Source organism: Alligator mississippiensis, chromosome 8 (assembly GCF_030867095.1).
Source record: "Alligator mississippiensis isolate rAllMis1 chromosome 8, rAllMis1, whole genome shotgun sequence".
In the NCBI taxonomy this organism is placed as follows: domain Eukaryota; kingdom Metazoa; phylum Chordata; order Crocodylia; family Alligatoridae; genus Alligator; species Alligator mississippiensis.
This window is the reverse complement of record NC_081831.1, coordinates 843,113-867,309: the sequence shown is the minus strand read 5'-3', so window position 1 is coordinate 867,309 and position 24,197 is coordinate 843,113. Positions and strand designations below refer to the sequence as shown.

Sequence of the window (24,197 nt, the reverse complement as noted above, 5' to 3'; positions counted from 1 at the left end):
CTCCTGCCGGCGAGGTGCACCACGCGGGGACACGGCCCACTCCTCCCGGCAGCCCTGCCGATGCCGCCACCCCCGCGGAGGCAGCGAGGCGGGAGTGAGGGGGAGGCGAGCAGCAGCAATTTCCTGGCAGCGCGTCCTGCTCAGGGATTCAGGCCCCGTTCCCGGCGCTCCTGCTAATTCCCTCTCCGCGCTCCTTCCCCACGCAGCCCACCCCGGCTCTGGACACCAATCAATTGCTTTTTCTACTCAACAGTCAGACAGCGCCGCGCGCCCCCCGCCCCATCTCGACAGAGATGAGCCTCCAATTTAGGCAGAGCTCTCCCCAATCGATCCGCGCTCCGGTATTCATGGCAGCGGGAGCCGAGCGAGAGGAGCCGGGCCTGCAGAAAGGTGACCCCTGGCACCGATTGCTCTGGCAACTCTGGCCTAGCTGAAGTCCGGCTTTGCAAATTGAGGCCAGGCAGCCTGCTGGGAGAGGAGGAGGAGAGGCTGCAGGGGCTGAAGTAAATGCAGGGATGAATCGATTCGGGGCCGAATGGTTTCCATACCTCTCCCAAGGCGCTTTTCCCGCTGCATCGGTGCTCAGTGCAGCGCACGTGGTGTCTGGGCTGCTCGCCCGCCCTCTGGCTCTCTGGCCTCGTCATCGAGCCTGGCTGGGGTCCGGAAGAGGGCTTGGGGCATCATGCCAATAGCCTTGCGCCTGGCTGGAGACGTCCAGCTGCATGGCAGGGGTCAAGGGCAGTGGCTCACGGGATGGGAGAGCCCGGGTTTCAGGCAGAGGGCACGAGTTGATCTTGATTCAGATGTGACAGAAATGCACTGGTACACTCAGCACTGGCGCGGTGCAATCCAGGGGCGTCCAGGCTGGCTGGACACATCCAGCACACGGCTCAGCTCCTTCCTCTGGACACCGCTCCCCAGGCTGCCCCGCAGGGCTCCCGGAGCAGGGGCGAGTCTGAGCACTTTGGGCCTCGGGACAGGGCGAGATGTGGTGGGGTTTGCTGCAGCCCGCGGCGTCCCTTGGACTGACTGACAGCGTGCACGCTACCCCTGCCTTGGCTCCTTGGCCCCAGACTCGCGTGCTGGCCCCGGCTCCAGGGCGGTGCGTGGTGTGAACGGTGTCTTTGCACAGGTGTGCCGGGAAATCGGCCCCCAGCCCCGGCACGTTCGGGGCTCCTACCTGCCGGCGACCTACGGACCCGGCTGTCATCGTGACCCGGGGCTGTGCACGCGCAGAGCCGAGGGGGAGGAAGTCTCCTGGAAACGGCAGACGTGCTGGCCTCGTTAGCTCTTCCCCTCTCTCGCTTTGCTAATGCGGGGAGGAAAACTTCCCCGCGTGCGCGCACAGGTGCCACCAGCCAGGCAGCTTCTGCTGCTCTAATAAAATGGCTCCGTGGCAGAGGGTTTGATCTATTTTTAAAGCAAGCTCCGCGCTGTCTCTTGCCGCCCTCCCACCAGCCAGCTAAACTAAGCCTGAGGGCTCTCGGGAGCGGCAGCAGCGCTCTCGCCGTGCAGGTGCTGCGCTGGTGGCAGGGCCGGGGCCGGGGCAGGTGGCTCCGAGGTGCCCCCGCGCGTGTCAGGACCCGGTGTCGCACAGAAGGGCACCTCTGCCTTTGTCCAAAGAGAAAAGCGCTTTGCCTGGCGGCTGCCTGTGCCGGGCTGTGCGAATTGGCATCCGGCCTCCCAGCTCCTGAGTGCAGGTTCCCCTCGCTTACTGCCTGGGGTTTCAAATTGAATTTCCTGCAACTAACAGTCTCTAAATCAAGTTCAACAAGGACAAGTGCAAAGTCCTGCACTTAGGAGGGACGATCCCCTGCACCGGTGCAGGCTGGGGGTGACGGGCTGGGCAGCAGCTCTGCAGAAAAGGACCTGGGGGGACAGGGGACAAGAAGGGGGACAGGAGCCAGGAGGTGTTTAAGACCTGGCTCAACAAAGCCTTGGCTGGGATGATGGAGTTGGGGCTGGTGCTGCTTGGAGCAGGGGTTGGACTAGATGTGAGCTCCCAAGCCCCCTTCCAGCCCTCTTCGTGATACCGTCCTGCTTTAGGATCCCATCCAAAGCGAGGAGGACGCTAGCAGCGGGGTGGCATGACCCTCGCGGGGGCAGGAGTCGGCGCGCTGGGGTGCAGGGTGATACTGGGAGGACCAGCTCTACTCTCCGAGCCATTGTCTGTACCGGCTCCGCTTGGCGCCTGCGCATCCGGGGCCAGGTGCTTGAGAGCAGCGGTGTCCGCTGGGGCTGCCCCCCACCCCTTCCTGCACCAAAGGGCCTCCCCCGTCTTTGGAAATGTTGGGCTGGGGGCCTTGCAGAAACCCCCCATCCTGCTGCCGCTCTCCAGGAGAAGCCGCGTGCTGCAGCCAGCGTTGGGGGCGGCCGTGCCCGAAAGGCAGACAGCCGCTCTGGCTCTCCGGGGGGGTCGGCATGCTCCGACTGGCACGTCTCCCTCGGCCCCTTCTGGCACGAGCTGCCCGCGGGGAAGCCAAGCCGCAGCGGCAGGTGTGTGCGGCTTGTCCTGTTGGCTTCCCTGTTCTCGTTACCTCTGTCCCTGGGCATTTCCCTGGTACCTGCCCTGCGAGCTGGGCATGCCCCCGGGCAGGGAGTTTCCCGTCTGGATCCCAGGCCTGCTGTTCTGCTGTGCTAGCATCTCCCTGAAGTGGGGAAGGAGGTGGCCGTGATTAGCCTAACGAGTGCCAGATTAACAAGCAGGCTGGCTGCGCAATGGGAACATGCTGCCCTTGCTGAGGAACCGCGAGCAGGAGCCTGCTGTGGGGCACGGGGCACTCCAGCTCGCGCCTTCAGTCCTTCTAAGTGCGGGTTTTGCTGGCCCCGACCACCGCTGCGTTTGCTGCGGGACCCCCGCTGTGCTGACCTCCCCGATGTGCAGATGCATTTGGCAGCTCGTGTGCGCCTGCCCCTGCCCCCAAGCAGCTGCCGGGAGGCTCCCAGCCCCGAGGGGGCTGCGTCTGGGGGTGGCACAGGCAGGTTAGGGGTCCTGGGGGTGGAGGCAGCCCAGTGCTTTGCTGTTCCCCCTGTTTGTCTATGGGAGAGCTGGCCGGCAAAGCTAAGGGGCTCTAATCAGCATGGGGGCTGTCTCTGCCTTGGAGGGGCCTGAAGAGCTGCTTGGCCTTGTGAACATCGTGGAGCTGGGGCTGTCCTGGTCCTCCCAGCACGCGCCCCTCCTGCATCTGCTGCTGCTTTGCACCCAGGCTGGCTGGAGCAAGCGCTGCCGCACGCCACGGTGCATGCACCTCCCTGGCTCTTGGGGGCGGAGTGGTGACCCCTCAGCAAGTGGCCCTCAAGTTGCAACGGGGTTTCATGGGAGCAAGTTTTGGGGGGTTTTTGCAAAAAAAAAAAGAAAAAAAGATATAGATAGATACAGAGCTAGATCTATATGTATATCTAGCTAGCTAGCTAGCTAGCTAGATATATATATATATATATAGAGAGAGAGAGAGAGAGATATCTATGTCTATATACAGAGAGATCTATCTATCTAGGTAGCTAGATCTAGATCTATATAGATATATCTATATCTTTACCTCCAACACTGCCAAGTGGCCTTTGTGGTTCACTCGGCAGATCAAAGCACACTAAAACCCCATTACACAGTCCGCGCCGTGTATCCGCATGCCCGCACGCCCACCTCCATGCCCATACCCCCACCCCCTGCCCTCCTCGGAGGGCCTGCCCCTGGAAAGGTCTATGCCAGACCCCTCTCCACCAGACGAGGTCTGCCATTTCTTTCCCGTCGTCCTCTTCTGTCTTCCCCAGGCCGCCTCTCCGAAGGGCTGGGCCCCACAAACTCATCGGCTCTCGCGGCACTGTTGGGGAGGCATCCCGCTGCCTTCGGGGAGCTCGTTCCAGCGGAGCAGCACGTTCCTCTTCCGTGCAAACGGGCATCTCCAGGTGGCTCCCCGCAGCCTCCCCTGCCCCGCAGCCAGGCCGTTCAGTGCCCAGCGCCTGCCTCGTGCCTCTCCGCTGGCTGCCCTCGTGCGCGTGGGTTTTGTTGCGAGGGTGAACCTCCCTCTGGCCGGACGAGCAGGCTGTCCTACGGGTCGTGAGTTCAGCCACATCCTTCCCACCCCTCTTTAATGCTGGAAAGAAAAATTCTCAAATTTAGCCTTGTGGGGTGTCCTGAATGGACAGCCTGGTTTCCCATCGCTCTGCTCCCGGGCTCCGGTCCTGCCGTCCGTGACACGAGGCCGATGGCTCTGGCCTGAGCCCCTGTCAGACCTCGCCAGTCGGCTTCAGAGGGGCCCTTGGCTGCAGGGCAGGGTTGTGGGGTACTGGGAGTTGCAATGGGGGGCCCAGGGGTGCAGGGCCGGGTTGTGGGGTACTGGGAGTTGCAATGGGGGGCCCTTGGCTGCAGGGCCGGGTTGTGGGGTACTGGGAGGTGCAATGGGGGGCCCAGGGGTGCAGGGCCAGGTTGTGGGGTACTGGGAGTTACAATGGGGGGCCCAGGGGTGCAGGGCAGGGTTGTGGGGTACTGGGAGGTGCAATGGGGGGCCCAGGGGTGCAGGGCAGGGTTGTGGGGTACTGGGAGGTGCAATGGGGGGCCCAGGGGTGCAGGGCCAGGTTGTGGGGTACTGGGAGGTGCAATGGGGGGCCCAGGGGTGCAGGGCCAGGTTGTGGGGTACTGGGAGGTGCAATGGGGGGCCCAGGGGTGCAGGGCCGGGTTGTGGGGTACTGGGAGGTGCAATGGGGGGCCCAGGGGTGCAGGGCCAGGTTGTGGGGTACTGGGAGTTGCAATGGGGTGCCCAGGGGTGCAGTGCCAGGTTGTGGGGCACGAGGGCCAGACTCCCTGCAGAGGAGGGCTGAGCTGCCTTGGCAGAGCTTAGTCGTGGGCAGAGCTGGACCGGGGGGAGAGGCGACGGGGCGAGGCGCTGTTCTCGCCCTCGCAGTTAGCGCTGGGACTCCCGAGCGCTGGGGTCCGGCAGCCGTCGTGCCGCGGCAGGACCGGAGCAGCTGCGCAGAGCCCGCTTCCCCGCAGCCTCCCCCACGGCGCCGAGAAGTCACTAGCTCTGGTTCAAAGTTTTCTTATCAGGGTGATTATTCTTCCTGGCCTGGCATCTGTTAAAGTGACAGCAGCCAGGGAGAGTGAAGGGATCGGAACAAATTTCTCATAAAAAGTAGCTAAGTTGATGAAACCATTACAGCGCCTGCATCCTGCACTCCATCATTGTGACACATCAGCGGGGAGGCGGCAGGCACGCGGGCGCACGCAGCTCTCCTCTGCCGGAGCAGGGCAGCCCCTTTTCTCCCTGCCGCGGGCGCGGGTGCAGGGATCCCAACCCTTACCCCTCTAATGCTGCACTCGGGACCCTGCGGCCCAGCTCCCCTAGGCCCTGCCTGCTCGCATGCAATGGTAGGTCCCTGCCAGCCCCCGGTGCATCTTCATGATGAGCCTTATTGGGCGCCATGAGAGGGCTGACATGCTCCCAGTGATGCACGCAGCTGTCACGTTGCAGACGCCACCCGGCTCCGTGTCCCTGGTACCTGGGGGCAGGGGCCTTTTGATCCCAGCCCCACTCTTGTGTCACCCTGTGCACGTAGGGAGGCAGGTGCCGGGGGTGCCTGGTGCACGGGAGCCCTGGACGTGCCAGCGCGGTGCAACCGTATATTTAGCAAGGAGCAAAACCTGCTGCAGATCCCCGACGGAGCCCAGCCCCGGGGTTTGCACGGCCCTGCTTGCAAGGCCCAGCGGCCTGGTCCGGCATGTGGGTAGCTGTAGCAGTGAGGGATCATCAGCAAGGTGTTTCCCATCTCTTGGTAGTGGCTGAGCTGGGGGGCGGATCCACGTCCTCGCTCCCACGTCTTCATGGTGACATGCGGAGGTGTCCCTGTTCAGCCCAAGGGAGATCTTAATTACTGCGGCTGCAAGACGGTGCTAGGTGGCACGGGAGGGAGCGCTGGTTTCTGGGGCTTGCAGCTCGGGCCCGGCTCTGTGCCACAGGGGAGCAGCGTGGGGAGGGCAGAGGGAGCACGTGCGTGTGGGTTGGGGGCAGGACCACGTCCCCGCTTTGCAGGGGCCTGCGGGGACAGCCTGGTCCTGGGGTCCGCGAGCAGAGCGAGGCCTGGCCCCCGTGCCCACGGCCGGCCGTGTCTTGTCCGGAAACGCGAGGCTGGGAAGCAGCCCGGCCGAGCCTGGAGAGCACGCGCCGTGGCCGGGGAGCGTGGCCGCAGGCTAGGGGCGAGGGAAGCCTGGGCAAGCGGGGCGGAGGCCGCGAGGCTAAGTGCTGGATTTCCAGTGTAACCAGCTTTTATTAAAAATCAATGATGCGCTCGAGCGCTTCCACTCTGTCTCGCTGACAGCTCGGCCCCGCGCCGGCCGAGGGGGCAGGATCCGGCCCGCCGCAGCTCTTGTTATCGGCTTCTTCCCTCCGCTCCCCCCTTCCCTCCCCCATAAACGAACCAGCTCATCTCTGGCCCCATCAGAACCGAGATTTACAGCCGGCCTCTGCCGATTGCCTGTCTCGCTTTCCCTCGGCTTTATCCCCGTGATATATCACGCCGGGCTCCTGCGCGCAGCCCGGGGACGCTTCATCAGGCAGAGCCTCCACCTTGTCAGCCCCCGGCTCTGCAGAGGGAGCGTGCGCGCTGAAATGCAGATCCTGGCAGGACGGAGGCGGGCGGGCATGAAGGCGCTGCGAGGGCAGGGGTTGGCGATAGCTCTGATCTGGGGTTCGGGGCAGCCCCAGCCCTTCTGCGCACCCGGGGGCTGGTGCAGCGCCCGCGGGCGAGGTCTAGGCTCCCCCGGCCCCATCCCACCCCTTACGCACAGCGTGCAATGTGGCCTGTGCTCAACCCGTGCTTCCTTTCGCCGCCGTCAGCTGCGTCCTGCTCCCTCGGCCGGCGCGGACTGCAGGCTCCTCGCGCCGGGGACCACGTGCTTGCCAAGCGCCACGACCTGCCGCCGGCCGCTCCGGGTGGTGAGCACCGAGCCGAAGTTTTCAAACCAGCAAATGGGTTTGCTTCAGCGACGGGCGAGCTGCGGGCCTGGGAAGCCAGCGACCCGCAGCTGCAAAGCAGGGGTCAGTCCCGGAGCAGGTCCCACCTGGGCTCGTTCAGACCGCCCTGCGCTGCTCTCCTGGTCTCTCCTCTCCGGCAGAGGGTCTGAGAGTCTCCAGAGCCTGCTTGAGCAAAGCTGAGCCAAAGACACTAGGGTCACGGCTGCCTGGAGCTCTGCTGCCTTCTCCTTGCACCGGCTTATTCGCGTGTGCCCCAGAGCTGCCCGAAAGCCTTGTCCTTGGGCATTGCCAAAGCCCGAGGTGCCGTCAGACGGGGGCTCCCCCAAACCGCTGGCCAGGCCCTCTGCTCTTCCCCTTTTGGCAGTGAAAAGGGGTGAACTGGCGCGGCTGCACTCGCTCGCACTCGGTGCACGGCTGAGGAGGGGGAGCGGCACCCAGGGGCCCGCGTGGCCGCTCAGAGCCCGCGTGATTGAGGCTGACACTGACTGGCAGGTGCTGGCCGCGGGCGCTCCTGTCCCTCCGCCGTCCTTCCTGCCCCGCGTTATTTATTTAATAGGCCCTTTGTGCTCCTGGGAGCGCGGGGCGGGGAGCGCACGACGGGGTTGGTAGACAGCTGTCTGTTAAGGGGCCAGGGACGTGCTGCGAAGGGACGGCTGGGGAAAGCGGGCAGCTAGCTGGGAGCGGACGGGCAGCACGGCACGGAGGGAGTTCCCCGGGGCAGGGGCCTTTGGCCGGACACAAGCCCCGGGCAGGTGGGAGGCCTGGCATGCCATGCCCTGCTGTACAGGCAGCATCCTTGGGCAGCGTACGTCTTGGGAAGGACGGGTAGGGCCCAGGTGCTGGGGTGAAGATGGCGCTGGTTTCTAAATGGGGCGATGGAGCAGGTGCCCTTCCTCCCCAGGAACAGCTTGAGCCCAGCCCGGTGCGCGGCTGCTGCAGGGACTGCGATGTGCCCCGGGAGATGCGGGCACCGCGGGGACGTCTGTGCAGCAGCGTGGTGCGTGGAGCCCACTCAGCACCCGGGGGTGCCCCTCCGTGCCAGCCAGAGCAGCGCGGGCACGGTGCATGGGCCCACGTCTTCAGACACGCGTGAGGCGCCATCCCTGCAGCGTGCAGGTGATGTGGGGCGGGGAGGAGGCTGTTTGCTCCTACCCCTAGTCCTACATTCAAGGAGAGCCTCCAACCCCGGGGCTGGCGTGGTCACAGGCGCTGGGGCGGGTGCTGTCCGGGCTCAGTCGGTTGATCTCGTGCACAGTCAGGCAGCGCTTAACGAGGGCCCCCTCGGCTCTGGTGCATTCCAGCCTCGTTACTTTAATGAGGCTGCCTGCTCCCCCAGGCGCCCCCGCCAAGCCCTGCGCCCTCCACCACCGCGGCTCGAAAGCATCTTGTTAGCGCGCTGCCGAATCCTGGCCGGGCCCGCCAGGCTGCAGAGCAGCGGGATGGCTGCGCCTCCGCCCGGGAGCCCTCTCCAGCCGCAGGGGCTGCAGGGACTGCGGTGGTGCGCTGCCCGGCCTCGGCCCCGGGGGCCGGATGAGACCATCGGAGGGTGCAATGAGCTGGCTCCGGGCATGGCAGAGCAGACGTGGAGCCGGGCCTGGGAGCCGCCTGGAGACCGGATCGCAATCGTCTTTGAAGGGCTGGAGGGGAGCTCAGGCTCCCATGCCCTCTTGCAGTCCTGGGCACCTCTGTGTGCTGCGGGCTGGGCCAGGCACCGAGGGGACAGTGGTTGACTCGGGGACGGGCAGCCCGGTTGGACGTGGCCACGATGCTGTGTGACCTGCTGTCCCCCAGCTGTGCCGGGGCGTGGAGAGCTCTGCACCTTCCTTCGCTTGGCAAAGGCAACGGCAACGTAATAAATCACAGCGTGGGTGCTGCGTCCCATCCGTCCCCGGCAGGGTCTCGGGGCGGGCACCGGATCCTTGATGCCTGGGGCTCGGCTGGGACGGAGCCGCACAGCCCGGCGCCCCCTCCCTCTCCGTGCTGGGAGAGACCCCCCCAGATACACTGGACACGGAGCAGGGCTGGCGGTGCTGGGGGCCGTGACCAGCCCCACGCTGCCGTGTAGTGCTGCCCACACCGTGCTCCGGGGGGGTGGGGTTTGCCCCCGGGGACACGGGGCCCAACACCGGGTGTGCTGGCAGGAGTCAATGCCCCCATGTTCCTCCCCCTTGCCTGCTGCTTCAAAGGGAAAAGGTGGTTTTTTATACCGTTTGCTCCAGGCCCCTCTGCCCCGCTCTGCACGGGCGCGTGTTCACGGCAGGGCTGCCCAGGGCCACGGACACGGCGCCCGCCCCGCGCTGACTTGTGCTTGGTCTGAGCCTCACGCACGCGCCGCCGTGACTGCCGCTTAGCCCAGGGGCCGCACACGGGCCCCGCACGTCCCCTCGCAGGCGCGGCCGAGCCCAGCGCTGTCCCCCCGAGGTGGCGGCTCTCGTTCCTCGTCTCCTGGCACCACCTTGTCCCTGTCGGTGGTTTCGAGGCGGCAGCCTCTGCTCTGCCGTGGCGCGAGGGCTGCCGCGATGAAAGCCTCTCTGCCAGCAGCCAAAGTGACAGAAGCCCCATTAACGGCAGCATATGCCTGGAAAGACGCAGGCACCGAGCGGGAGGATGATGGGGGCAGAGGGAGGGAGCGCGGCAGCCTGCAAGGAGGAGAAGGGGGTGCAGTGGCTGGTAATTACTCTGCTGCCATTGGGATGCCCCCTGCTAATTTATAGCATTAGTGGGATCGGGCCGTGATCCTTTCTCCCAAGCCCAGGCAGGGCTATCCCCTGATGGAGGCAGCTGTAATTATCCCCGCTTAATGGAGGGCTCGGGAAGTCTGTTTGTCTGCTGAGCGCATGCGACCGCTGGCGGCGATGGTGGGATGCTGTTGTGGCTGGACCAGGCTCCTGCCGATCGAGGGTGGGAGATTCCCACTCCCCCGGCCTCCCTGGCCTGGGGGGCGGCTGTCCTCTGCAACCCTTCGCTGTGAAGGGAAGGGGGCTTGGGGTCCCGGCTCCAACCTCTCCTGTCTCTCTTTCCCCCAGGTCTGACTGGAGCGGGCTTGCTGCCGGGAGCCACACGACCGGTGAGTATCCCTGCCGCCTTTTGCCTCGTCGCGGTCCCAGCCCAGGTCGGCGCTGGCTGCGTTCCTCCACGAGCGGGTCGGTGCGTGACCTCTGCATGCACGCGGCGGGGCTGAGCCTGTGCAGGAAAGGCCAGGCTGCAGAGCTGGTTCCCTTCACAGAGCAAGCTCTTGCACGCAGGGAGGAGCTGCCACCCCGACCGCGCAGCCTCACGCTGCCTTCTCTCCGCTCGGCTGCAGCGCCTGCCTCGCGGCCGCTGGGAGAGCAGGTTTGGGCACCACGGCGGCCGGGCCCAGGCTGCGCTGCACTTGGGTATGGAGGCAGCGTCTCCAGCGGGGTTCGCTCCAGGTGTTGTCCCCCCTGGATGCTGAGAAAAAACTGGAGCAACCGTCGCTGTCGTTGGCCTCTGTTGCATTTGAGCCCAAAGGATGGGGAGTTCCCGTCCTCCAAGACAGCGACGTCTCGGCAGCCCGGGCGCGTGTCGGTGCCTGGATCCAGGCTGCTTTCATCCCACGTCCTAAGCTATTAAACTGCTGCGCTGGCAGCTCACGGCGTGCCCCGGATGGGTGACCGCGTACGATAAGAATAGGGGACGGCGTCTCTGTGCGTGGCACTGGTGAGACCGTTGCTTGGGTTCTGTGCCCACGCTTCAGAAAGCTTGGAAAGGGCTCAGAAAAGCCTGGAAAACCCCTCTTAGGAGGAGAGGCTTCAGCTCAGTCAAGTGCACGGTGTATCCGGGACGGGCTGGAGGTGGCTTGGTCGCTGTCTGAAAGCAGCTGGGTGGCCAAGGGGGCGTGAGCGCAGGAGAAGCACACTGAGACCTGGGGTCCGGGAGCGAAGCCTGGCACGCTGGGGCAGAAATAAGGCGATTCATTGATTCACCTTTGGAGCCACCAGCCTAAGCCTGGGAGAAAAGGGCAGTGAGCGTGTGTGGGGGTCTGCAGGGCTGGGTCCTTCTGCCTTTCGTTTGCAACCAGCCGTCCCCTGCAGCACCTGCACGGAGCAGAGTTCAAATCCTGGCAGGGGACCTGAGCACTGCAGGCAGCGGTGCCGCGGGGTGCTCTGCTCCCTCCGGGCGCATGGGGGTCTGCATGGGAGGGGGTGGGTATAAGCATCGAAAACCTGCATCGAGAGCGGAGCCAGGGTGGTGAACCAATGCTGCCGGCTCTTGTCCCCATGGTGCCCCGGCAGCCGGCCTCCCTGGACGCCGCAGCGTTGAGCTGTCGTCTGCAAAGGACTCTTGCATCGGGTTTAGCACGTAGCGCGGCCTTGGAGTTGTGCGTCTCCTTGGCTCCAGGGTAGGTCTCTTCTTCCGCTCTGTGACGCCTGGGTGAGTAGACCTCAGACACGGGGCGACCTTGCCATCTGCGCTTATTGGTTTCCTTGCCGGCCGGCTCGGCACAGCCCGAGCAGATGGGCACGGGTGCGGTAGGCTGGCACGGCAGCGTAGGGGACAGCGCGTCGGTTCCTGGCGCTCTCCATCTGGCCACCTTTGCCCGCATGGAGTCCACGTAAGCCAAGCCACTTATCTGCTGCAGGCAGGGCAGGCCAGCCTCCTCGCCGGCACCCTCCCTCCTGCCCCTGGCACAGGGCGAGGGCAGGGCCGCCATCCCCTCTCCCCCTCCATCCTTCCCCGTGCGGGGCGAAGCTTCCTGCGGCCCAGCGCTGGATGCGGGGTCTGAAGCCTTAGCAGCGGCATTGCTGCTTCCCAGGTTTGGAGCCCTGAATGCCTCCCGCCGAGGGGAGCCTGGTCCCTGCCTTGACGAGCGGATACGAACGGGGCGCGCGAGGGTGGGGACAGAGCGATGGCATAAGCTCCCCGAAGACCAGCGTCGTTCCTGGCTGGCGCTTCTCCCTCCGGGTCCCTCCTGCAGCAGACCGGGAGGGTGGGAAAAGGGGCGCGAGGAGGCGGTGTGGGACGGGCAGGGTTAACGCCGAGACATCTCCTCGTCCCCGGTGGCGTAAACACGACAGCGCGAGCGCTTGCCCTCGTTTGCATATTGAAATATATCCTACAGGGGGTTCGTTTAGAAAGTTCGGTGTTTTCATCCATCTTCCTATAGAAGGGAGGAAATGATTCATAATTAAAAAGTAATAATAATATGGAATGAAGGGGCCCAGCTGTACGAGACCCGGCGCGGAGGGGGGAGCGCGGGGGAGCTATTTTTAATGGTTTCCACAGCAACAGCCACTTTGTTTACCGCGATTTTCCTCCCGCGCCGCGAGGCTGCGCCGCCGTGCCTGCAAGGGAAGGGCCCGCTTCTCGCCGGGGGAAGGTGCCCGGAAGATGAGGGCGTTGGATGGGGCTGCTGAAGTGATGGCTGGTGCCCAGGAAACAGACTGGCTGAAAGCACCACTGAAAGGCAGGCATCTGCCATGCAATCTGCCCCGGCGCAGCCCTGCCAGGGCCCCCGCCCAGGCCTAGTGTGCCCCCACCGTCTCCCAGCTCTCTGCTAGTGATGGCAAGGTGGGTAGCAGCGGCGAAGGGCTCACCTAAGGTCGCCCGCCTTTGCATTGGGAATGGCTGGCACCGTGGTACGGCGCCCCTCCGTGCTTGCAGCTATTGCCTGGCACGTGCCGCTCGTACCCGTGGGGCGTGTTTGCCAAGAGCGTCAGATGGCAATCTCCCGGTAGCTGCCCCACCGGAGTGGCGGGTGATAACCTTCAGGAGGGCAGTTTGCAGCCGGACTGATGAACACGGTCCGGTCGTGGCTGGTAAAACAGCTGTCCCACATCTGGCTTCCGTGTCGTGAGAAGTGCATCGTCCTGCATTGTACTTGCATGGGTAGCGTTGGCCCTGCTGGCTTTGGAAACCCGGTCCCTAGGAAGTGCTTTCCTGGCGGCTGCCTGGGCAGTCCCTGCCAGGCCTGATGTCGGGCCCTGGGACTGCCCGGGGGCTTTACATCTGGATCAGGCCTGTGCCCGTTGGGGACCGGTCTCCCACCCTGGGGCCTGTTGGCTCCTGCTGCCGTCACAAGCTGGGCTTCTTGGCACCAGGGTGCAGGGCTGGTTCCTTTAAGGGGGTGCCCAGGCTTGACACCACCTGGGTAAGGGGGGCTAGCTCACCTCCCTGGTTTGTAATGGCTCACCCAGGCATCTTATTACGCGTGGAGGCATTAGAGGGGATGTTTGTTAATTAATCGCACTTGTGCAGGACCGGGAATATGTCAGCCTTTGTGTAATCCCAAACTCCGAGGAGGAAGAAGGGAGTTAATGATGGATGGAAAGCAATCCAGGCCCTTTCCCCAGGCACGGTGGGCAGGTGTCGGGGCAGCAGGCAGGGGCACCGCGATGCAGGTGCAGCTCCCAGACTGGGGGGAGGAGGGCCCTGGGTGCAAGCAGATGGCCAGGACGCCGGCCCGCGGGCCTGCACTGCTGCAGCAGGGGTGCGAGCTGGGCTGCACCCGCGTCTTGCGTGCAGGGAGACCCGGCAGAATGGCAGGAGGGGCCGTTGCTGGCTTCAAGGTCTGCTAAGCGATAGCACCAGGAAGCTGGGGCATGTTGGCATGAGAGCCTGTCGCTGCGTGAAGGACAGCCGGGGCTGCTGAGGCACCACGGGGCGGCCTCAGCCAGCCCGGGTAGGATGCTGCAGATCGCAGGCCCGGTGGAGAGCCACCGAAGGAAGAGCCCCACGTCCCCAAGTCCTGGGACCACAGCCAGGGACACGAAGCCATGCCCTGGAGCTGCCCAGGGGCCAAGTGCAACAGGCTGAGCTCTTGCAGCTGGGCATTTCCAGTGGCATCGCCCTGGTGCGTGCAGCGAATGCGCCTGCTTCGCCGTGTCCTGCGTGCCTCGGGGGAAGGCAGGTTGGGACAGCGGTGGCCACGCTGCACTGGCCTGCTTTCCAGCGCTCCCTCCCTACCACGGGACCAATGCCAGGGCTCCCTGAACCCCGCGCTGCCCCCTGCATCCGGGCCTCCAGCACACCTGCCCCTCGCTGCGAGCCGCGCGGGACTTTGCCGGGGACAGGTGCGTGCACCCACCTGCCAGCCTGCGTCTGCCGCGGCCCAGGTGCACGGACGGGGTCGTGCAGCCAGCTGGGCGCCCGAGGAGGCGGGCGAGACCCTGGCGGGGCGGGGGAAGAACAAAATGCTGGGATCGGGCCAGAAACGGCTAACTACGTTACTGTGGCAACCGCTCCACAAACTCTTCCCCTCCTGATGGCTGAGCTGAGGCTCGAGGGCTGCCTGGGATGCTCCCACCCATCCGGGGGTGCCAGGTCCGTGCAGGAGAGCAAGGCCACGCGTGTGCGGGTGCCCACAGACGTGCCCATGGGGTCACCTGGAGGGTCTCATTGCTGCAGCCAGCCTGGGGCAGACGACCCTAAGGCCCCCTCCGTGAGCTCGGGGGGGCACAGACCCTTTGAAGCTCCCGGTGCCCCGGGCCCGGGACCTCCGCTGACCGCTCCCAGGCATCCCTCCAGGGGCACCCGTCTGGAGCAGACACCAGGCATCAGTCGTGGGACTGGCACATCTGGCTGGCAGCCTGTTTGCAGCGTGCCCCGCTTCCCCTGGGAGCCCAGGGCTTCCCCGCGCTCGCTGTTGGGCCGTCTGGGGGGACGGGCGCGGAGACAGCTCAGCTCCCGCGGGGAGCCCGGGCGCCGGCGCCGGGAATCGTTAGTATCCGTCAGCCTCGTGCAAACAAACTCCCTGCTCCGTTGCTTCCACCCCGCTCCCGATTTAATGAGCTTTTCCAGTTTTCCGCCTGTCCTGGGCCAATCGCTCCCTAAAACAGTGGAGAATTAATTTGCACCTGCTGTCAGCAAGCCTCTCTTCCCAGTTAGGAAAATAATTAAGTCATCATCGCGCATCAGGAGCCATGAGTCACCGCGCCCCGTTCCCTTCGCAGGTGGTTTCCTTCCTTCCACACCGGCAGAGAAGGTGCAAGCTCACGTGAGCGGCTGCCAGGCGGCTCCTGCTCCCTCCCGCCCCTTCTTTCCATCCCCGTAGCCCCCTCTTACGAGGTGAGCTTGCCCCGTCCCTGCTACGGGCTCCCTGGCTCTCGGTGCCTGCCCGCACGTGGCACCTCTTCTTCCAAGGGAGGGCTTGCGTGGCACCAGCCGGGCTCTCCGAGCCCCTGGGCATGGTCGGGAGGAGCTACACTTGGTCAGGCTCCCGCCCCGTGCATGCACACGTGTGGGACGGTCTGGGTTACCCATCCCGGGCCCAGCAGGAGCTCTAGGGGCGTTTGTGCACGTTATGCGTTGCCTAGGTGCACGTGACGAAACGGTGGCAAAAGTCGCTGTTTCACCAGCTTAGTCGCGTGTGAAAGTACACGTTGACATCTTTTTATGGTGGTGCTGCAGGAGCTCCAGGAGGAGCAGGCTGGCCGGCACCGGGGCGGGAGTGAGCTGGGGAGGTCCGAGCAGGTTCCCTCATCTTCTCCCGCACCGGTCTCGTCTCTCCCACCAGTGCCACGTGCACTGGTCCCACTGCAGTGCCAGGGTGGCGCGGGCCCGGGTCCCTCCACGGTTCATGTTCTGCTACGGTTTCGATGCTCCAACCTGCTCTGAAGGGACACGATCGCGAGAAGGACGGCAGCCAGGAAAGGTCCTCAGTCCTCGGCCAGGCGAAAGGCAGGGCTCGGACCACGCCAGAGGCCTGGCGGTGGGGTCAGGTTTCCTAAGAAACGGCCCATGCGTGGCAGACGTGAGGGTCAGGGCCGGCTCGCCTTGGCGCGTAGCCTGCACATCTCTGCACTGGGCCGGGTGGGTTTGGGGACCTGGATGGAAACGTGCAGGAGCTGCCTGCTTCTGAAGAGCTGCTGAAGGAGCTTGGTAGCGAGATGCCTCATCTGCTGGGCTGCGGCTCGGACAGTGTGTCCGGCACCCGGCTCACCAACGCACTTACCTCGCTCGCATCCGCTCGCCTGTGAACAGCCGGGCAGCACGAGCCAGGTCGTTGCGGCAGTGAGAGCAGGAGGGTTGGGGTGGTGGGTCTGGGGCAGCTGGGTGTTAACGGGGCCGGTGGCACGGCTGGCATGAGAGCCTGCGTCACACCTGCCCTGCAGCTTGCAGCTCTGCTGTTTGAAGCACGAGGAAATGGGAGGCCCAGGGAGCAGTGTTGTCCCATGCGCAGCCCCGCCACGAGACCCCCTGCACAGCTGGGCCCTGGGCTCCACGGGGCAGGGGTCTGAATCGGCTAACGCCCCCCTGCACCTCCTTCCCAGCCGGGGGAGATGCTGGTTAACAGGGAGCCAGGCCAAAGTCAGGCAGGCGCTCGGCACCCGTTTGCCAGGGCTCGGGATCCCCAAGTGCAGACGCCGGCGGTCCCAGCACTCGGCATGCATCGGCCGGCTCGTCCCCAAAGCCCCCCTTGGTCTCGCCCCCTCTGCACAAAGGGTCTGTGCACGCTGTGGTGGCTTTGATCGTGCTCCCCTGGCCACGGGTGGAAACCCCCGGACGTGGCAGAGAGCTCGGGATGTCCTGAGCATCCCCACGATGCCAGCATCGCGCTGGCCACCGGCTGTCACTGGGTGCCCCACGGGTGTCATGCCCGGTGCCAAAACGCTCTCCCCTGCCCCAAGCCGGCCCTGCTCACACCTGCTCGCACGACAGCCCGCGGCCCGCCTGGTGCCAGCTGATTAAATTAAAGTCCCAGTGCATGTGAGTAATCTTCCCCGTGAAATGCGGCAGATGGCCTCCATTAGGCGTCTGCTCCCAGCATCTGCCAAGCCCGGAGCAGCCCTTGCTTGGAGCACGCGCAGGGCAGCGTGCCGGGGAAGCCTGGGCCGGGGCAGCACTGCCTTTGCCCACGGCGGTGCGGACCGCTGTCCTCCCTGCATCAGCTGCAGGCTGGAGAAATCCCCCAGACCCTTGTAGCCCCTTGCCCGACCCGTTGCTCAGAGCAGCGGGAGGATCAACAGGGGCGGGGGGAGCACGGCTTTGTCTGCAAAGCAGCAGGTGCTCTCTGCTCCAAGCGCCTCGTAGCTGCTTCCTCCTGGCACCTGCCCTGCCGTGAATCCCAGGTGAAGGGAGGCTCCCGGGGGCACGGGGCGCTCCTCCGGCCATGCAGGCAGCATCCAGGCCGCAGCGAGCTTGCCAGCCCAGCCAGGGCCTGGTGGCAGGGGTCCCTGTGCTGCAAGGTGGGATGAGAAGCGGGTATCAGCTGCTTGGGAACCAGCTGCATGGGCCAGGATCTCTGCAAGCCAGGCAGGAGACCTCTAGCGGCATAAGGGCTTCGGGCGCCTGCACTCTCCAGGCCGCTGGCAGCAAGCAGAAGGGCCGCGGGTGAAGGCGCAGGGGGTGCAGGCTGCAAGGGCAGGGGATGCCGTGTCTGCGCCCAGCCCCCGGGCAGGAGACGGGGAGAGGCAACCATCGGCTTGCAAGCAGGCCCATGGGCCAGCACTGTAGGCAATGGCACAGGCATCGCCCTAATTACCGGCTGTCTCCAGCCCTGGTCCCTCGCTCACAGCCGGGCTCGTGGAAGCACAGTTTGGTGCCAGGTGCCTTAATTTCTCCCTCTGTGCCCAGATCCCCTCTGAGGGGCTTCTCCTGCCAGGGCTGGCCCTCCCAGGGGACGGGCAGCAGTGCCAGCTCCTCTCCCTGCGGGGTTGGAAGCGAGCGGGCGCTACGCACCGAGCCCTTTCATGCTCTGTTGAGGATGGGTCACTTGGCCCCCGGATGGCTCCACCGGTGCTCGGGGCTTTTCTGGCCTAGCCGCTCCGAGCCGGCGGATCTGTAGCGGGCGGCAATGCAGCACAAGCCTTGCTGGGCTTGTCGGGGCCGTGCCAGGCAGCCGTCTTCAGCCGGGAACAGCCCGGCTGCCTCACCTCGCCTCCTCCCTGCGGCTTCGTGTAGGTACGCAGGGGATTGTAGATGCCGCTGCACGTGCGGCCTTTGCTTGCGAGTCGTTCTTCAGGACCGTAGGCAGGCAAACGTGAAGTCCCGGGGAGCCCGGAGGGGAGCGGGCTGGAGAAGCAGCCGTGCCACTAGCTGTTGCTTGCACCTATTCAGGCCTTCCCCTCGCCAGCGGCCTGGAGGGCAGGGCAGCCCGGGGGGTGGCTGGCTCCCAGCCCCGTAGCAGGGATGCCCAGTGCATCCCCCGCCCGTGCCGCGTTCTTCCAGGAGATGGCAGCAGCTGCCCGCTCAGCCGCCGGCGATGACTGCAGAAGGAGGTAGTGAAGCCTCTTAGCCTGAAACCTGCAGAAGGCAGGATTTGCACCTGATAGACTAACTGATCAGAGGTGTAAAGCACCAGGTGTTGTGAGTCTGCGCACGGATGGTCTTACAGGTGTGTGAGCACCCAGGGCACCATGATCAGAGGTGCCACATATAGATATACACATACACGTGCACGTGCATCGTGCATGCATCTTGCCTCCACCTCCCCGCCAGGCTGCGCCCCTGCCTCTCCCTGCAGCCGCACCTCTGACGCGGGAGGGTGGAAGCTGGCCGGCTGTGGGGCTGGGTGATGATGAGGAGGGGCTGCTACCTGCTGGCCAGGGTGGAGCAGGTGGGATGGGAGCGGCGCCCGCCACTGGCTCTACGAATCCTATTGCTGCCTGAGCCAGCAGCCCCCGCTCCTCGTGTTCCCGTGCGGGGAAGCCCGTCTCCCGATCCAGCCCAGCAGCTCCCCCAGGGCTTTCTCTCTGCACCTTTCGTTAAGCCGACTACGTGCTTAACCTCAAAGGAAGGGCGCCGAAATACAAGCTTGCCCAGGGCACCGCTTCCCCTAAGCCCATGCCTCCCTTCATTGGATGCTGCGGGCAGCCAGGTGCCAGCGCTGGGCCCCTCGCGCTGTGGGGGAGGCCTCCTGCGTCTCCGGTACCTGGACCCCAGGCAAGCAGGGAGGCAGCACTGGTGCCAGGGAGCTGCCCAGAGAGCGAGCCCAGGGCTTTGACACCCCCAGAGAGGGACGTGGCCTCGGTCAGAGCCCGACGTGGCTTTGCCTGGCCTTGCCGCCACACCGTACGGCCCACCGTGCCTGGCTTTGCTCCTGCCCAGGGCTGGCGTCCCCCCGTTCTCTCCCACTGGGCACGATGGCGAGGGGTCTTTGTGTGCCCTCCCCGTGCCACCTCCCAGGTGCTGGGCACTGTGCCCTGCAGAAGCCCCCACACAATTGGAAGGGAGGCCAGGAGAGGAAGGCCTGGGGCTGGGCTGCAGGGAGGCCTGGCCGCCCTGCTTGGCTGCTGGCGAGCCGCTAGAGCGCACTGCAGCACCGCGCGCAGCCCCAGCCTCGCAGCCCGGGTAGCAGCGCAGGGCCCAGCCCAGCCCGAGCCCACGTGCTAAGCGCAGCAGCAACCCCCCAGCACCCAGCGCAGCTCCTCCAGGCCCCGGGCCCTGCACCGCTTTCTCCGTAGCCCCTTGCACGGCTCGGGGCTTGGCAGCAAGACGGGGGCCCCCGGTGACTCCGGGCTGGAGGAAGCAGCTGCAATAACCCGGCGATCGATAGAAATTAAAAGCGTTTCCAATGGACCTGGTTTAATAAAGAGCCGCGGAAACCTAATAAAGCTTCGCTGCAGTGATCGCACCCGGGCGCTGCGGCGGGGAGCTGGCTAGCAGCAGGCTGGGGCTCCGCTCCCAGCCCGGGGCGGACGGGGAAGGGGGTGCCCTGTCTGGCGAGTGCAGGCAGTGGTGCCCCTTACCCCAGGCCCCCTCGCGGGGGGGTGCCCCCGCTCCCGATGCGTGCGTGCGTGCGTGCCGGGTAATTGAGCAACCTCAATGTTCTTTTAATTAAATGAGCATCACTGAAGACATGCTGTCCTGCCATCAGCGCTTAATGTTTCCTCCCAGCTGCGGGGAGCTCCCGGCCCCCCAGGGCCTGGCTGAGCAAAGCTGTGCTGCAGGAGCCAGCGGAGCACGCCGGGGCCCGAGGCCGGCTCTGCGGGGCGGCTGCACGGGAGGCAGATCACGCTGCAGAGCTGCCCCGTGGCTCGGCTCCTCGAGGACTCGGGCGCCCTGAGCTGCTCTTGGCAAGGGCTGGCTGTGGCTGGTGGGGGCTCTCCGCACTACCAGGAACGAGCTTTGCACCCCTCCCTGGCTGCTGCAGAGGTGCCCGGCGCCATGCTCCCTCCCGGTCCTCTGTGCATGCATGTGCACACGCGTGCAGCCGTGCTCTGGCGTCCGTCCTCGCATCCCATCCCGGGGCTGGTCTGTCTGCACCTGTGGTGGCTGCTGCGGTTCCTTCGTTAAAGTTTCCGCGCTGCTCTGGGCTCTGCCGCCAGTCACCTTTTGTCACGCCTGCCACTGGGGCCTTGCCAGGGCCCGCTGGGCTCCTGCGTGGCCTCTTCCACCAGCACCGTGGCCCCAGGAGAAGCCTGGCTCCCTCCCCCTGCCCTTTTTCTTTGGGGTTTTGGGAATAGACCCTCCGTTTGCTGCTGCGGAGGGGGTGATGCAGGGCATCCCCGGCACAGAAAAGAGCCCTCCAGCTCCGATACCCAGCCCTGGGAGGGGGAGGCAGCCGGTCCGAGCTGCCTTGGCTCGGGCAGAGCTGTCCTGGCGACGCTTCCCGGGAGAGACGGGGGGTTGCTAATCCTGCGTGTCCAGGGGCAGCAGGCTGGGGACGGCCGTGGTCACCGCGCCTGGGCGAAGGCAGCGAGCACCTTCATTGTTAGTCGGGGCTTGTCGGCGCATGGCAGGAGCTCGGGATAAAGTGTTCCAGCAAAGAAGATAATTGAAAATCAAAAAAGACTTTGTTAATTTGATTAGGCAGAGCCAGGCTGAATTGTTCTTCATCAGGAGAGATTTAATTCTGACATGCAATTAAATCCTTCTGCTGTACGGGTGCCCTGCTCCCTCCCAGCTACGGGGACCAGCTCTGCAGAGCGGGGCGCGGGGCAGCACGAGGACAGGCGACGCGCGGGGAGGGGCAAGGGCAGGCGAGCTGCCGGGAGGGAAAGCGGATAGAGGCGATGGCAGCGGGAAGGCCCTGATGGTCCCTGACCGCTGGGGTTTGCAAGGACCCGCTCTCGGGCAGGCTGGCCCGGGTCCGTGTCTGAGTCCTGGCCCACGTGGCACTGTCGGCTCCTGGCTGGTGCCAGCCTAGACCTGTGCGCGGCTGGGGAGCCCCAGCAGCAGGCGGGTGGAGGACAGGAGCTTGGGCTTGAAGCTGCCCAGGCCTTGCTGGCTTGGATGCCGGCAGCTGTGGCTTTGACCCCGTTGGCCGTCTCTGCCTAGCGCCCCTGGGAGGGAACAGCAAAGGCAATAGCTTTTGCTTGCAGCCCAGTTCATGGCCCCAGCCCTGGCACCATGGAAGCAGCTAGGCATGTCCATCACTCTCGTTCATGTTTCATCAGCGGCATGGTGGCACGGCTGGATCCCCGGTCCCCGCTGGGCAGGGATGGGGCACGAGTTGCCGCTTCAGGCCCCCGCGCTCCCAAGGAGGTGGCCGGCCTGGGAGCCTGCGGCCACCTCTGCTCTGCTCTTCCCTCCGTGTCGGGGCGCGTCCCGGGGGCCGTGAGCCAGGAGGCGGGTGCGCCCCGGTGACAAAGGCGGACGTGCAGCCTCCCTCGTGCCCGGCTGCTCTGAGCCAAGCCTCCCTTTTTGGCCGTGCCCCCGCCATGTCTGGGAGGAGAATCAGTGCAGCACTGGGCTAACGAGACTACGCAGCCCTGGGCGCGGAGCCAGCCTGTGAAAGACCAGCTCGGGCTGTCTCTGATCTGGGCCTTTCCACGGAGCCGCCAGCAACGCGGCCCCCAGGCTTCAGAGGGGGTCCCTGCTGCTTGCAGCTCCTAAACCATCTGGGCTCTGCCTTTGGCCAGCTGGGCCAGGCTCCCCAGGAGGCAACCCTGGGTTGCTCCTGGGTTTGGTATCGATGCCCTGTGTCGGCCGGGCTTGCCCACGTCCAGGGGTTACGTACCCCGGGGGAGCCGGGAAGGCCCCGCCACCCTTATGCCCATGTCCGTGCCAGCTCGCTTGGTCTCTGGCTTGCCTCTCCCCGCCGCCCCCGCCTGCCGCTCTCCTTTTCCAAGCATCCTGGATCTTCCAGCAATGCCGTCCGCCCGCTCCCCTCCCCCCGCCGCTCCTCGGGGCCGAGATAATTGAGCAAACACGCGGTAGGGAGGGGGCACGGAGGCCAGCGTTAATTTAATTGAGTCAATTTGTTCACGGTGGAATATTACCTCTCGGACAGTATTTTGAGGAGTGCGACTCCACGGCGGGCAAGCGCAGCTGCGAGCCGCCTGGCCCCGGCAGCCCGTCACCCGTGCAAGGGCTGGGAGCGCTGGAGAGGGGCTGCCTTGCTCCCAGGTGGGAGAGGTGCTGCGACAAAGGGGGGGATTATCCCCGTTGGGGACCGCCGGCAGCGGGGCAGGAGGGGAGCTCGCCTCGCTGCAGCCCGGGGTAGGTGTGAAGGAGAGCCCTGCTCCGCGGAGGGGGCTGCGTTGTGCCGCTGCAGCCGGACGGTTGCTCTTGGTCACGGGGAGAAGTCGCGAGTCTTTGGCTCGGGGTACCCGGCTCGTGGCCGCCCGCAGCCTTGGCGCCGATGCCCGAGTTCCCGGCACCGGGGTTACGCTGCCCTGACTCATCTGGACCGCACGGAGCCGGGAGCAGACGCCCCCTCGTCTGGCTCCTCTCTTCCCCTTGCCAGGCCAGGCTGGAGCTGCCCCGAGGGGAGCCGGGCGCGCTCCACGCTCCTGAGTTCGTGAGCTCGCTGCGTGCCGAAGTGCTGGTAATGGGTGCGGGCGCCTGGCAGGCACCCAGCAGCCTCTCCCTCCACGGCGTCTGCTCCGGGGTGGTGTGAGCCCAGCGCCGCGACGAGGGTGGTGATCTCCCCGCCGGCATCCCAGGCTCCTGCTGTTCGGTGCTGGGAGAGGAGACTAGAAGGGGGCCAGGCCCAAGTCGCACCACATCAGCAGCCCCGCGGTGTCTGTGCCTGGCCCAGAAGGATCTGAGCAGCTCTGGGGCTGCTCCCATCGCCTCCTCTTGCTACCACGACCGCGGCCCTGGCAGAGACACGGGCTCTCTGGCGACGGGCCGTGCCTGCTGCTCGCCTCGAGGAGCACCGTGCAAGACTGGGGCTGGCAGCACCCGTGCCGATTGTGGTGGTGCACAGATGCATGCATGTGGTGTTTGTGGGCCAGTGAGCGCACGCTTGCACGCCGTGCGCAGGTGTACCTCTCGGCATCCCGGACGATGCAGTAGGACAAGCAGCAGGCACCAGGCCAAGAGGACTGGGGGAAATGCCTTGGAGAAGCCCCCTGCACGCCCAGGGGAGAGGGGCACCGAGAGATGCGGGGGGTCATGGCTGGGAGCTGCAGCTGCCCCGCGTTGGACGCCGCAGCCCTCGCTCGCTCGCTCGCTTTGTGGCATGTTTACCGCTGCCATGTTGGCCTGTTGCCTTATTTGTTCTCCTCTAATTGAGCAAATGCGCTGTCGGCAGCGAAGCTAGGCCAGCATTGACTTTATTAGACGAAAGCATCAATAAAACACTGCATGTTCGGAGGCTTTCGCTAACACTGTCAGCCTGCTGGAGTTGGAAAGTTGCACTTTATTCATGATGTTTTGATTTCTCCTGCTCTGGGGACTCCGACTTTGATAGATTGTGATGCGGTACCAGAACAATATAATATACACCAGCCGCTTCCTTCCAGAACAGGCGTCTGCCACGAGAGCCCCACAGTTTCTCCAATTTTTTTAAGTGAAAAATGGTGGAGGGGAGAAATCTCCAGCCTCATGTAGTTCAATCAACCAGCATTAGCATCCAGAAAGCTGGTCTTCCTGCGAGCAGGTAGGCTGCTAAAGCTGTAGTGAAGCCGGGCTCGCTGCCTCTTAGCTTGCTGGGCTGCAGCAGAGCTGGCAAGGCTCCCCGCTGCTCCCGGCCAGCTCCCCGCTAGGGGCGGCCGCTCCTCCCGTGCTGCTGCCCGCAGCTGGGCCTGGGGATGCAGGGCTCCAGGGCGTGCGGGTTCGTACCCTGGAGCTGCTGACGGGCCAGGCCGGTCTGTGCTCCTTTGCTCCCCCTGCTCCCTCCATCCTCGCAGGCTCCCAGTGCGGTCGGGGCCCTCTTAGCTCTTCTCTGCCCCCTGCGCTGTCCCGGGGGTGGGGTTGAGATGGTCCCAGTTGCTGGTTCTTTAGTGGCTGCTTCGTGGCCTGTTCGAGCCACCAATTGTACCGTTCTCCTTGCATTTTGTGACTTTTGCAGGCATCGCATCAGATAGAGGTTGTGGGTACAGATTCCCGAGCGTACCTGCTTAATCTCCGGTGTCAGGGCCCGGCGGATCTACCTGT

General features: G+C 65.2%; 1 protein-coding gene across 6 annotated transcripts in view; it reads left to right on the top strand.

The window, feature by feature from the left end:
• Positions 1-24,197, top strand: part of RBFOX3 (RNA binding fox-1 homolog 3) — a 200,936-nt gene that overhangs the window by 103,902 nt on the left and 72,837 nt on the right. For 5 of the 6 annotated variants that reach the window (XM_059731946.1, XM_059731947.1, XM_059731943.1 and 2 more), the window contains exon 3: positions 9,995-10,035. The exons of the other annotated variant lie outside the window; for it this stretch is intronic. The gene's annotated coding sequence lies outside the window, so the exon portion shown is untranslated. The remainder of the gene's footprint in view (positions 1-9,994; positions 10,036-24,197) is intronic. 6 annotated transcript variants of the gene reach the window in all.